The sequence below is a fragment of the Lagopus muta genome, chromosome 36, assembly GCF_023343835.1.
Source record: "Lagopus muta isolate bLagMut1 chromosome 36, bLagMut1 primary, whole genome shotgun sequence".
Classification (NCBI taxonomy): Eukaryota; Metazoa; Chordata; class Aves; order Galliformes; family Phasianidae; genus Lagopus; species Lagopus muta.
Window position 1 is genome coordinate 167,081 of NC_064468.1, and position 12,834 is coordinate 179,914.

Consider the following 12,834-nt stretch of genomic DNA (forward strand, 5'->3'; position numbering starts at 1 on the left):
TCCCCAAGGCATCCTAAAATCCTAATGGGTCCCTAAGGCACCCTAGGGGTCCCCATGGCACCCTACAAATCCTAATGAGTCACTAAGGCACCCTGTGGGTCCCCGTGGCACCCTATTGATCCTAATGGGTCCCTAAGGCACCCTATGGGTCCCCATGGCACCTTATGGATCCAAATGGGTCCCTAAGGCACTCTGTGTGTCCCCGTGGAATCCTATGCATCCTAACGAGTCCCTAAGGCACCCTATGGGTCCCCATAGCACCCTATGGATTCTAATGGGTCTCTAAGGCACTCTATATGTTTCCATGACACCGTATGGCTCCTAACGTGTCCCTAAGGCACCCTGTGTGTCCTCATGGCACCCTATGGATCCTAATGAGTCCCTAAGGCACCCTATGGGTCCCCATGGCACCCTACAATTCCTAATGGGTCCATAAGGCACCCCATGGGTCCCCATGGCACCCTATGAATCCTAATGGCTCCCTAAGGCACCCTGTGTGTCCCCGTGGCACCCTATGGATCCGAATGAGTCCCTAAGGCACCCTATGGGTCCCCATGGCACCCGATGGATCCTAATGGCTCCCTAAGGCACCCTAGGGGTCCCTAAGGCACCCTATGGATCCTAATGGGTCCCCATAGCACCCTACAAATCCTAATGTGTCCCTAAGGCACCCTATGGGTCCCCCTGGCACCCTACAAATCCTAGTGGGTCCCTAAGGCACCCTATGGGTCTCCATGGCACCATATGGATCCTAATGGGTCCCCATGGCACCCTACAAATCCTAATGAGTCCCTACGGCACCCTGTGGGTCCCCATGGCACCCGATGGATCCTAACTGGTCCCTAAGGCACCCTATGGGTCCCCATGGCACCCGATGGATCCTAATGGGTCCCTAAAGCACTCTGTGTGTCCCCATGGAATCCTATGCATCCTAACGAGTCCCTAATACACCCTATGGGTCCCCATAGCACCCTATGGATTCTAATGGGTCCCTAAGGCACCCTATATGTTTCCATGGCACCCTATGGCTCCTAAAGTGTCCCTAAGGCACCCTATGAATCCCCAAGGCATCCTAAAATTCTAGTGGGTCCCTAAGGCACCCTAGGTGTCCCCATAACACTCTATGGGTCCCCAAGGCACCCTACGGATTCTAATGGGTCCCTAAGGCACCCTACAGGTCCCCATGGCACCCTATGAATCCTAATGGCTCCTAAGGCACCCTAGGGGTCCCCATGGCACCCTATGGATTCTAATGGGTCCCCATAGCACCCTACAAATTATAATGAGTTCCTAAGGCACCCTGTGGATCCCCCTTGCACCTTATGGATCCTAACAGGTCCCTCAGGCACTCTACGGGTCCTTGTGGCACCCTATGAATCCTAATGGGTCCCTAAAGCACACTTTGGGTACCCATGGCACCCTACAATTCTAGTGCGTCCCTCAAGCACCCTAGGGATCCCCATGGCACCCCATGGATCCTAATGGGTCTCCCTGGCACACTATTCATCCTAATGGAACCCCATGGCATTCTATAGATCATAATGGGTCTCTAAAGCTCCCTAAAGGTCCCCATGGCACCCTATGAATCCTAATGGTTCCCTCAGGCACCCTAGGAGTCTTCATGGCACCCTAAGGATCCTAATGGCTCCCTAAGGCACCCTATGGGTCCTCCTGGCACCCAATGGATCCTAATGGTTCCCCCTGGCACCCTACAAATCCTAATGAGTCCCTAAGGCACACTGTGGGTCCCCGTGGCACCCTATATATCCTCATGGGTTCCTAAGGCACCCTATGGATTCTAATGGATCCCCATAGCTCCCTTTGGATCCTAATGGCTCCCTAAGGCACCCTACCGGTCCCCATGTCACCCTGCGGATCCCAGTGGTCTCTAATGCCGAGCAGAGGGGGACGCTTACCTCCCTGCCCCATTTCCAACACAGGCACCCAGCTCTCTCACCTGGCTGGGTCTGTAAAGCACAGCATCATAGAACGGTTTGGGTTGGAGGGGACCCCCGAGATCATCCAGTTCCATTCCCGCAGAGGGGGCTCTCTGCTTTCCACGCTGGAGCAGCAGCCCGTTGTGCTGAGCTTTCTGAAGCCCCTTCCAGTCTCAGCAGGGAATAAAGCAGCCCGGACGGAATGGATGCACTGGGGCTCTCTGAGGACACGAGGAGACTCGGGAGCACGGCAGATGGGTCAGATACGACGCCATCCTCAAGGCAGCAGCTGGCTTCCAGCAGGAACACACACAGCATCCGTGCCACCAGGTTCCTTTGGGAGTTTAACGGAGAAGAAGGCGTCCGGAACAACGCAGCAAGTCCTCGGCCAGAACTGAATACGAAAGGAAGCCTTGCAAACCTTCACCGCCCTCCTGAGTTCTGCACGCCATACCTGGTGCTGGCAGCCATCGTCCCAAGGATCCCCTCTCAGAATTCCCACTCGGCTCCCACTTCCAGCCATCGATCAAACCCCAGAAGGCCACAAAAGGAGAAAGCAGCTGGCAGAAGGCACGGCCTGCGAGGACAGAAGGAACTGAGCTGCTCACCGCTTCCCTTCAGCGCTGAAACTTGGGCCCCCCGGATTGCTGCCTGAGGCCACAAGAGAAGGATTCCGCACAGACAGCCTGGCACCGATGCACACACACAGCTGAAAGGAAACCACCCAACATCACAGGACTGTTGCTCTGCATCCACAGCCTCTCTGGGCAGCTGTTCCAGTCCCTCTCCATCTCTCGGTGCAGAACTTCCCCCTGACGTCCAACCTCCATCTCCCCTCCCTCCACTCCAAACCGTTTCCCCTCGTCCTGCTGCCATCTCCCCTTCCCCAGACTTCCCTCCCCTCCTGTCTGCAGGCTCCCTTGAGCTGCTGCAGGCTGCAGGGAGCTCACCCCGCAGCCTTCTTTCCTCCAGGCTGAACAAGCCCAGCTCCCTCAGCCTGCCTTTGCAGCCCCCCGACCAGCTGCAAAGCCCCGCACCGCTCACCTGCTTCCAACCCCCTGCTGCGTGCAGGTCGCCAACCAGCAGCCCAGGCTGCCCAGAGCCACATCCAGCCTGGCCTCCACCGCCTGCAGGGCTGCGGCACCCACAGCCTCCTTGGGCAGCCTGTGCCAGTGCCTCACCGCCCTCGGGGGGAAAAACTTCCTCCTCCCTCCCATCTGACCTCAACCTCCCCTGGCTCAGTTTAAGCCGTTCCCCTTGTCCTGTCACCACCAGCCCTCCCTTCTCCCCTCCCTCCCCTCACCTCTCTGCACCCCTTCCCTTCCTCCCTCCCTCCCCGCCCCTCCCCCACCTTCCCCTCGCCGCATCTCCCTGCGGATCTCCCCCCCGCAGCCCCACTCCCGGCCGCCATCCCCGGAGCTCCGCCCTGCCCCGCTCGCTCCCGCGCCTCCGCACCCCATCCCTGACGGCTCTCCGTTCGCCCCCCGGGGGCTTCGTGCGGCCGCGTTGCCGTGGCGACGGCGAGCCTCCCTCGTTGCTGCGCGGGAAGCCGCCCCCGCGGCGACGGCGCTTGCGCGGCGGCGTCTCCATAGCGACGGCGCCGTCCCCGCCGAGTGACGTCATCGCGTCGCGACGCCAGGAGGCGGTGGCGCGGGAGCGGAGCGGGGCCCTGTGGCGCGGCCCCGGGACTCGGAGCGGGTTGACTTGGCGTTCGTGCGAGGAGCGAAGCGTCGCGAAGGACGGCGAACCTGCAGCACTGAGCCGGTGAGGAGCCGGGGGAGAAAGAGAGCAGCGTCGGCAAGAGGGGAAAACAGGGAGCGCGGTTCTCTCTGCGCTCTGCTGCTTGCAGGGTCCCCACAGGGGCACACAGACACGCCACAGGCACCTCATAGAGACACACACAGGCACATAGGAACCCCATAGGGACACGCACTGACCCCATAGGGACCCCACAGGGACCAAGAGGGACACATAGGGACCCGATAGGGACACAGAGGGACACAGAGAGACCCCACAGAGACCCAAAAGGGACACAGAGAGACTCCATAGGGACCCATAGGGACACAAAGGGGCACATAGGGACCCCACTGGGACTCAGAGAGACCCATTGGAGACTCCATAGAGGCCCCATAGGGACACGCAGGGACCCCATAGGGACCCATTAGGGACCCCAGAGGGACACGTATGGACACACAGAGGCCACATAGAGACAGAGGGAGACCCCATAGGGACCCCATGGGGACAGAAAGAGACCCCGCAAGACCCCATAGGGACACGTAGGGACCTCATAGGGACCACAGGGACACAGAGAAACCCATTGGAGACGCCATGGAGGCCCCATAGGAACACAGACGGCAGAGAGACCCCATAGGGACCCCACATGGACACATAGGGACACCATTGTTGTCAGCAACTGTGAGACTGCGAGATCCCCCCGCGGGGTGTGACGCGTTAGGCCCTCTCCCTGCTCTATGATAGATGGGTGGTTCGTGCCCTTAGGGGCGTAAACGAAGCACTTAGGCTATATAAGCTAGTGTATACGTGTAATAAACGCCATTTGCTGCTCATCACATTGGTGTCACCTCAGTAGTTGGCCCAGCTACGGTCTCCCAGGGAAGCGGAACGGGCGTTTACTGCAACAAGTGTTGACCCCGACCGCCGTGATACCTGGGGGTGAGTCAGCTGTTCTGTAGGATCCCACTGCAGAGCGGTAAATTCAAATCCGCGGAGTGGTGGAAGCCCAGGGACGGGGAGGAGTGCGCATTACTCCTTGTCAGGCAGGAGGCTCGGGAAAAGGAGCCAGGATCCCTCTGGCACTAGGGGAAACGGCAGGAGAAGGCCAGACATACGTTCGGCCAGAGGCGTTATGGAAGCCGTCATAAAGGTGATTCTTCATGCATGCAAAATTTATTGCGGGAAAAATGTTCCTTCTAAGAAGGAGGTTTCAGCGACACTCTCGTTGCTGGAGAAGGAGGGGCTATTATCATCCCCTTCTGACTTATATGATCCTGATAATTGGGATTCATTTACTGCTGTGCTCTCACAGAGGGCAATGTCCACTCAAAAAGTTGCGGAGTTTAAAGTGTGGGGATTAATTTTGACAGCTCTTAGGAAAGCGAAAGAGGAGAAGATTGCAGGTGACCGTGCTAGGGATCTGCTGGGGTTAGGGCCGGGGGGGGTCTTGTCTCCCCTACAGGTTCGCTGGAGGGCAAGATGGCGCTGACTCCTTCGGCCCCACCAGAAACAACGACCCTGGGGATAAAGAAGAACGAAGCGGAGCAGGAACAATCACACCATAAAGAGGAGGACCCACCTCCTTACCCGGCTTGCAGCTTATATCCTTCACTTAAGCCCTTCAAAGATAAAGGGGGAGGGGGGCCTGCGGAGGAATGCGGTATAACTTCTGGCACAGTTGATAAGAGGGTCCTTGGAGAGGGAGAGATGTCTGGAGGAGTTGTGGTGCGACCTGTGGAATGCGGCAGCGGGGGCGGGACTCACCTACTGCCCGATTCCGCTTGCTATGGCGGCCACCCCCTGAGGGGCGTGGATTGTCCCGCGCCGCTTTGCTGTGGGGGGGGCGTTCCGACGGGGATGGCCCCGGGGTCCGCTCAGGAGGGGCGTGGTCCCATATCGACAGCTCCATGGGGCCCGCCTACCCTCACTGATTGGGCTCGTGTGAGAGAAGACATACGGGCTGCAGATCCGGCAGGTACCGCGCTTACTCTCCCGGTGGTGGTAAAACCAGAGGGTGCAGCTTGGACTCCTTTGGATTCCAAAGCGATTACTCGCCTCTCGGATTTAGTTAAAAGCAAAGGTCTGCATTCCCCTGTTACCATGGCAGCGGTGGAAGCTCTCATGGCTTCTAGTCTCTTGCCACACGATGTGGTGAACCTTATGCATGTTATTCTTGAGCCTGTACAATACACCCTGTGGTATGATGAATGGAATAGACTACTTCAAGCTGTGGTGGCTGCTGCCACCCGTGACCCCCACCATCCAGCCAACGGCCAGCGCAGAGGCGATAGAACTAATCTTGCACGTCTTCAGGGCCTGGCAGATGGAATGGTGGGATCCCCGGAGGGCAAAGCAACATTGCTTAGAGCAGGAGAGCTGGCAGCCGTTACAACTGCGGCCCTTCAAGCCCTGCGAGAATTGGCTAAGGTTGCGGAACCTGTGCTTCCGTGGGCAGACATCAAGCAGGGCCCCTCTGAGTCATTTTCTGACTTTGCGAATCCGTGCAGTGGAGGGATCTGATCTCCCACGGGAGGTCCAATCCCCAGTCATAATGGATTGTCTTAAGCAGAAATCGTTGCCAGACATCCAGCAAATCATCAGAGCAGCGCCGGGAACTCTAACTACCCCAGGGGAGCTTATTAAGTATGTGTTAGATCATCAGAGGGCCACACCATTAACTTATGAGGGACTAGCAGCCGCCATGCAGGGAATGGCCGCTTCGGTTAGTTCTGCGGTTAAGACCACGGTGATGTCAGCTACTCGGGTCGGGGAAGAAAGGGATAAAGGCCCGTGCTTTAAGTGTAGGCATTAGAATGGGTTCCCTTCATGGACAGGTGGCCAGATTGAGGCCTGGAGAACAAGCAATTCCATACAGCGGGTTTGTGAGAGCAATGCTCTCAAGGCTTGAGACATCTGCCTTGATACTGAACAGACGTTTGTTATTTTTGAAGTACGTTCCAACAGGTACCTGAGACAATGTTGATCCTAATGGCTCCCTAAGGCACTCTGTGTGTCCCCGTGGAATCCTATGCATCCTAATGGGTCCCTAAGGCACCCTATGGGTCCCCATAGCACCCTATGGATTCTAATGGGTCCCTAAGGCACCATATATGTTTCCATGGCACCGTATGGCTCCTAACGTGTCCCTAAGGCACCCTATGTGTTCTCATGGCACCCTATGGATCCTAATGGCTCCCTGAGGCACCCTATGGGTCCCCCTGGCACCCTACAATTACTAATGGGTCCATAAGGCACGCTAGGGGTCCCCATGGCACCATATGGATCCTAATGGGTCCCCATGGCACCCTACGTATCCTAATGGCTCCCTGAGGCACCCTATGAATCCCCCTGGCACCCTATGGCTCCTAAAGTGTCCCTAAGGCACCCTATGGGTCCCCCTTGAACCCTATGGATCCTAACGGGTCCTTAAGGCACCCTAGGGGTCCCCATGGCACCCTATGGTTCCTAATGGCTCCCTAAGGCACTCTGTGTGTCCCCATGGAACCCTATGCATCCAAACAAGTCCCTAAGGCACCCTATGGGTCCCCATAGCACCCTATGGATTCTAATGGGTCGCTAAGGCACCCTATATGTTTACATGGCACCCTATGGCTCCTAACGTGTCCCTAAGGCACCCTGTGTGTTCTTGTGGCACGCTATGGTCCCCCTGACACCCTACACATTCTAATGGGTCCATAAGGCACCCTACGGGTCCCCATGGAACCATATGGATCCTAATTGGTCCCCATGGCACCCTATGCATCCTAATGGCTCCCTAAGGCACCCTAGGGGTCCCCATGGCACCATATGGATCCCAACGGGTCCCCATAGCACCCTACAAATCCTAATGAGTCACTAAGGCACCCTGTGTGTCCCCGTGGCACCCTATTGATCCTAACGGGTCCCTAAGGCACCCTATGGGTCCCCATGGCACCTTATGGATCCAAATGGGTCCCTAAGGCACTCTGTGTGTCCCCGTGGAATCCTATGCATCCTAACGAGTCCCTCAGGCACCCTATGGGTCCCCATAGCACCCTATGGATTCTAATGGCTCTCTAAGGCACCGTATATGTTTCCATGGCACCGTATGGCTCCTAACGTGTCCCTAAGGCACCCTGTGTGTCCTCATGGCACCCTATGGATCCTAATGGCTCCCTAAGGCACTCTGTGTGTCCCCGTGGAACCCTATGCATCCTAACAAGTCCCTAAGGCACCCTATATGTCCCCATAGCACCCTATGGATTCTAATGGGTCCCTAAGGCACCCTATATGTTTACATGGCACCCTATGGTTCCTAACGTGTCCCTAAGGCACCCTGTGTGTTCTCGTGGCAACCTATGGGACCCCCTGGCACCCTATGGATCCTAATGTGTCCGTAAGGCACCCTATGGGTCCCCCTGGCACCCTACAAATCCTAGTGGGTCCCTAAGGCACCCTACGGGTCTCCATGGCACCTTATGGATCCTAATGGGTCCCCATGGCACCCTACAAATCCTAATGAGTCCCTAAGGCACCCTGTGGGTCCCCATGGCACCCGATGGATCCTAACTGGTCCCTAAGGCACCCTATGGGTCCCCATGGCACCCGATGAATCCTAATGGCTCCCTAAGGCACTCTGTGTGTCCCCATGGAATCCTATGCATCCTAACGAGTCCCTAATACACCCTATGGGTCCCCATAGCACCCTATGGATTCTAATGGGTCCCTAAGGCACCCTATATGTTTCCATGGCATCCCATGGCTCCTAAAGTGTCCCTAAGGCACCCTATGAATCCCCAAGGCATCCTAAAATTCTAGTGGGTCCCTAAGGCACCCTAGGGGTCCCCATGGCACCATATGGATCCTAACGGGTCCCCATAGCACCCTACAAATTCTAATGAGTCACTAAGGCACCCTGTGTGTCCCCATGGCACCCTATTGATCCTAATGGGTCCCTAAGGCACCCTATGGGTCCCCATGGCACCTTATGGATCCAAATGGGTCCCTAAGGCACTCTGTGTGTCCCCGTGGAATCCTATGCATCCTAACGAGTCACTCAGGCACCCTATGGGTCCCCATAGCACCCTATGGATTCTAATGGCTCTCTAAGGCACCCTATATGTTTCCATGGCACCGTATGGCTCCTAACGTGTCCCTAAGGCACCCTGTGTGTCTTCCTGGCACCCTATAGATCCTAATGGGTCCCTAAGGCACCCTATGGGTCCCCATGGCACCCGACAATTCCTAATGGGTCCATAAGGCACCCTACGGGTCCCCATGGCACCATATGGACTCTAATGGATCCCCATGGCACCCTGTGGCTCCTAACGTGTCCCTAAGGCACCCTGTGTGTTCTTGTGGCATCCTATGGGCCCCCCTGGCACCCTACAAATCCTAATGGCTCCCTAAGGCACCCTAGGGGTCCCCATGGCACCCTATGGATCCTCATGGGTCCGTAAGGCACCCTATGGGTCCCCCTGGCACCCTACAAATCCTAGTGGGTCCATAAGGCACCCTACGGGTCTCCATGGCACCATATGGATCCTAATGGGTCCCCATGGCACCCTACGGATCCTAATGGCTCCCTAAGGCACCCTAGGGGTCCCCATGGCACCCTATGGATCCTAATGGGTCCCCATAGCACCCTACAAATCCTAATGTGTCCCTAAGGCACCCTTTGGGTCCCCATGGCACCCGATGGATCCTAATGGGTCCCTAAGGCACTCTGTGTGTCCCCATGGAATCCTATGCATCCTAACTGGTCCCTAAGGCACCCTATGGGTCCCCATAGCACCCTATGGATTCTAATGGGTCCCTAAGGCACTATATAAGTCCCCATAGCACCCTATGGCTCCTAAAGTGTCCCTAAGGCACCCTATGAATCCCTATGAATTCTTGTGGCATACTATGGGCCCCCCTGGCACCCTACAAATCCTAAAGGCTCCCTAAGGCACCCTAGGGGTCCCCATGGCACCATATGGATCCTAATGGGTCCCCATGGCACCCTACAAATCCTAATGAGTCACTAAGGCACCCTGTGGGTCCCCGTGGCACCCGATGGATCCTAATGGGTTTCTAAGGCATCCTATGGGTCCCCCATGGCACCTTATGGATCCAAACGGGTCCCTAAGGCACTCTGTGTGTCCCCGTGGAATCCTATGCATCCTAACGAGTCCCTCAGGCACCCTATGGGTCCCCATAGCACCCTATGGATTCTAATGGGTCTCTAAGGAACCCTATGTTTCCAAGGCACCGTATGGCTCCTAATGTGTCCCTAAGGCACCCTCTGTGTCCTCATGGCACCCTATGGATCCTAATGGGTCCCTAAGGCACCCTATGGGTCCCCATGGCACCCTACAATTCCTAATGGGTCCATAAGGCACCCTAGGGGTCCCCATGGCACCCGATGGATCCTAATGGCTCCATAAGGCACCCTGTGTGTCCCCGTGGCACCCTATGGATCCGAATGAGTCCCTAAGGCACCCTATGGGTCCTCATGGCACCCGATGCATCCTAATGGCTCCCTAAGGCACTCTGTGTGTCCCCGTGGAACCCTATGCATCCTAACAAGTCCCTAAGGCACCCTATATGTCCCCATAGCACCCTATGGATTCTAATGGGTCCCTAAGGCACCCTATATGTTTACATGGCACCCTATGGTTCCTAACGTGTCCCTAAGGCACCCTGTGTGTTCTCGTGGCAACCTATGGGACCCCCTGGCACCCTATGGATCCCAATGTGTCCGTAAGGCACCCTATGGGTCCCCCTGGCACCCTACAAATCCTAGTGGGTCCCTAAGGCACCCTACGAGTCTCCATGACACCATATGGATCCTAATGGGTCCCCATGGCACCATATGGATCCTAATGGGTCCCCATGGCACCCTACAATTCCTAATGGGTCCATAAGGCACCCTAGGGGTCCCCATGGCACCCTATGGATCCTAATGGCTCCCTAAGGCACCCTGTGTGTCCCCGTGGCACCCTATGGATCCGAATGAGTCCCTAAGGCACCCTATGGGTCCTCTTGGCACTCGATGCATCCTAATGGCTCCCTAAGGCACTCTGTGTGTCCCCGTGGAACCCTATGCATCCTAACAAGTCCCTAAGGCACCCTATATGTCCCCATAGCACCCTATGGATTCTAATGGGTCCCTAAGGCACCCTATATGTTTACATGGCACCCTATGGTTCCTAACGTGTCCCTAAGGCACCCTGTGTGTTCTCGTGGCAACCTATGGGACCCCCTGGCACCCTATGGATCCTCATGTGTCCCTAAGGCACCCTATGGGTCCCCCTGGCACCCTACAAATCCTAGTGGGTCCCTAAGGCACCCTACGGGTCTCCATGGCACCATATGGATCCTAATGGGTCCCCATGGCACCCTACATATCCTAATGAGTCCCTAAGGCACCCTGTGGGTCCCCATGGCACCCGATGGATCCTAACTGGTCCCTAAGGCACCCTATGGGTCCCCATGGCACCCGATGGATCCTAATGGGTCCCTAAGGCACTCTGTGTGTCCCCATGGAATCCTATGCATCCTAACTGGTCCCTAAGGCACCCTATGGGTCCCCATAGCACCCTATGGATTCTAATGGGTCCCTAAGGCACCCTATATGTTTCCATGGCATCCTATGGCTCCTAAAGTGTCCCTAAGGCACCCTATGAATCCCCAAGGCATCCTAAAATTCTAGTGGGTCCCTAAGGCACCCTAGGGGTCCCCATGGCACCATATGGATCCTAACGGGTCCCCATAGCACCCTACAAATTCTAATGAGTCACTAAGGCACCCTGTGGGTCCTCGTGGCACCCTATTGATCCTAATGGGTTTCTAAGGCATCCTATGGGTCCCCCATGGCACCTTATGGATCCAAATGGGTCCCTAAGGCACTCTGTGTGTCCCCGTGGAATCCTATGCATCCTAACAAGTCCCTCATGCACCCTATGGGTCCCCATAGCACCCTATGGATTCTAATGGGTCTCTAAGGCACCCTATATGTTTCCAAGGCACCGTATGGCTCCTAACGTGTCCCTAAGGCACCTTCTGTGTCCTCATGGCACCCTATGGATCCTAATGGGTCCCTAAGGCACCCTATGGGTCCCCATGGCACCCTACAATTCCTAATGGGTCCATAAGGCACCCTATGGGTCCCCATGGCACCCTATGGATCCTAATGGCTCCCTAAGGCACCCTGTGTGTCCCCGTGGCACCCTATGGATCCGAATGAGTCCCTAAGGCACCCTATATGTCCCCATAGCACCCTATGGATTCTAATGGGTCCCTAAGGCACCCTATATGTTTACATGGCACCCTATGGTTCCTAACGTGTCCCTAAGGCACCCTGTGTGTTCTCGTGGCAACCTATGGGACCCCCTGGCACCCTATGGATCCTCATGTGTCCCTAAGGCACCCTATGGGTCCCCCTGGCACCCTACAAATCGTAGTGGGTCCCTAAGGCACCCTACGGGTCTCCATGGCACCATATGGATCCTAATGGGTCCCCATGGCACCCTACAAATCCTAATGAGTCCCTACGGCACCCTGTGGGTCCCCATGGCACCCGATGGATCCTAACTGGTCCCTAAGGCACCCTATGGGTCCCCATGGCACCCGATGGATCCTAATGGGTCCCTAAAGCACTCTGTGTGTCCCCATGGAATCCTATGCATCCTAACGAGTCCCTAATACACCCTATGGGTCCCCATAGCACCCTATGGATTCTAATGGGTCCCTAAGGCACCCTATATGTTTCCATGGCACCCTATGGCTCCTAAAGTGTCCCTAAGGCACCCTATGAATCCCCAAGGCATCCTAAAATTCTAGTGGGTCCCTAAGGCACCCTAGGGGTCCCCATAACACTCTATGGGTCCCCAAGGCACCCTACGGATTCTAATGGGTCCCTAAGGCACCCTACAGGTCCCCATGGCACCCTATGAATCCTAATGGCTCCTAAGGCACCCTAGGGGTCCCCATGGCACCCTATGGATTCTAATGGGTCCCCATAGCACCCTACAAATTATAATGAGTTCCTAAGGCACCCTGTGGATCCCCCTTGCACCTTATGGATCCTAACAGGTCCCTCAGGCACTCTACGGGTCCTTGTGGCACCCTATGAATCCTAATGGGTCCCTAAAGCACACTTTGGGTACCCATGGCACCCTACAATTCTAGTGCGTCCCTC

At 56.3% G+C, this 12,834-nt stretch overlaps 2 protein-coding genes across 13 annotated transcripts in view; one reads left to right on the forward strand and one right to left on the reverse strand.

The window, feature by feature from the left end:
• Window positions 1–12,834, forward strand: part of LOC125686352 (uncharacterized) — a 194,286-nt gene that overhangs the window by 69,008 nt on the left and 112,444 nt on the right. The window lies entirely within an intron of this gene.
• The window catches only part of LOC125686353 (zinc finger CCCH domain-containing protein 11A-like), a 42,025-nt gene that overhangs the window by 27,195 nt on the left and 1,996 nt on the right, over window positions 1–12,834 (reverse strand). For 3 of the 11 annotated variants that reach the window (XM_048930247.1, XM_048930253.1, XM_048930246.1), the window contains exons 1-2: window positions 3,393–3,506; window positions 1,917–2,646 (exon numbers count right to left, since the gene is read on the reverse strand). The exons of 3 other annotated variants lie outside the window; for them this stretch is intronic. The gene's annotated coding sequence lies outside the window, so the exon portion shown is untranslated. Of the gene's footprint in view, window positions 1–1,916; window positions 2,668–3,392; window positions 3,507–12,834 lie in introns of those variants that run through there. 5 more of the 11 variants (XM_048930250.1, XM_048930249.1, XM_048930252.1 and 2 more) reach the window with 4 other exon arrangements.